General features: G+C 42.5%; 1 protein-coding gene across 1 annotated transcript in view; it reads right to left on the minus strand.

Moving 5' to 3' along the window:
* The window catches only part of MTOR (mechanistic target of rapamycin kinase), a 149,960-nt gene that overhangs the window by 3,781 nt on the left and 144,574 nt on the right, over positions 1-1,605 (minus strand). The gene's annotated exons all lie outside the window — the stretch shown is intronic.

Consider the following 1,605-nt stretch of genomic DNA (forward strand, 5'->3'; position numbering starts at 1 on the left):
AAAAAAAAAAAAAAAAAAAAAAAAAAAAAGAAACTGGTTGATATGATACTTTCTTCCAGTCATAGAAATACAATTTTTCCTAAAGCTACAGCCCCCAAAAGACAGAAGGCAGATATATTACTTGGGAATAAGTGGGTGGGTGTTAGCATGGGATGTGAAATCCAGGGGGATACTTTATACTGTTGATTTGGACTTAGACAATGTAATACAGATAATATAAGGTCAAAGCATGTTTTAATTTCAGTGGATTAGAAGCTCTTTACTTCCCCTGAGGTGGCAGAACAAAGGGTAGATGAAGATACTGCTGTCCCAAATCATAACTGTTTGCATTTCTTATTAAAATTTTGGCTTGCCGGATGTGGTGGCTCACGCCTGTAATCCCAGCACTTTGGGAGGCCAAGGCGGGCAGAAGGGAGGCCTAAGGTCGGGAGTTCAAGACCAGCCTGACCAACATGGAGAAATCCCGTCTCTACTAAAAATACAAAATTAGCCGGGCATGATGGCACATGCCTGTAATCCCAGCTACTTGGAAGGCTGAGGCAGGAGAATCGCTTGAACCTAGGAGGTGGAGAGAATCACTTGAACCAGTGAGCCAAGATCGCACCACTGCACTCCATCCTGGGCAACAAGAGCAAAACTCTGTCAAAGAAACAAAATTTCAGCTTACTACGCTATATGAAACCCAGAGAAAAATCGCTAGAATACTTGGTTAATATTGAAGAATATTTTAGTATCTAAATCAATGACGGTGTTTCCAGCTGTCAGAACTGCCCTGTGCAAATGTTATGCAATACACGGGAATGCATCTCAGGCTGCAGGCTTGAAGGGGCATAGGTTTTGTAAAATGTTATATGCTGGATACTGCTAATTTTGGAGGTTGCCAACCCCAGCTTCCACACACTTGATTTTATTTTTTATTTATTTTTAAAATTAAAAAAAATTTTTTTTGAGACAAGGTCACCTAGGCTAGAGTGTAGTGGCATAATCATAGCTCACTGTGCCTGAACCTCCTAGGCTCAAGTGATCCTTCTGCGTCAGCCTCCTGAGTAGGTAGGACTACCAGCTCGTGCCACTGTACCCACCTTAATATGGTTTGGCTGTGTCCCCACCCAAAATCTCCTCTTAAATTGTAATCCAAATTGTAATCTCCATGTTGGGGTGGGACCTTGTGGGAGGTAATTAGATCATGGGGGTGGTTCCTCCATGCTGTTCATGTGATAGTGACAGAGTTCAGAGTTCTTATGAGATATGGTGGGGCTTTCTTTTTTTTTGAGACAGAGTCTCTCTCTGTCACCCAGGCTGGAGTGAAATGGCACAATCCTGGCTCACTGCCATCTCTGCCTCCCAGGTTCAAGCAATTCTCTCACCTCAGCCTCTGGAGTAGCTGGGATTATAGGCACCCACCATCATGCCCGGCTAATTTTTTTTGTATTTGTGTAGAGACAGGGTTTCACCATGTTGGCCAGGCTGGCTTGAACTCCTGACCTCAGGTGATCTGCCTGCCTTGGTCCCTCAAAGCGCTGAGATTATAGGTGTGAGCCACTGCACCAAGCCTTTTTTTTTTTTTTTTTTTTTTTTTTTTTTTTTTTTTTTTTTTTTTTTTTT

The sequence above is a fragment of the Cebus imitator genome, unplaced genomic scaffold (genome assembly GCF_001604975.1).
Source record: "Cebus imitator isolate Cc_AM_T3 unplaced genomic scaffold, Cebus_imitator-1.0 Scaffold15, whole genome shotgun sequence".
Taxonomy (NCBI): domain Eukaryota; kingdom Metazoa; phylum Chordata; class Mammalia; order Primates; family Cebidae; genus Cebus; species Cebus imitator.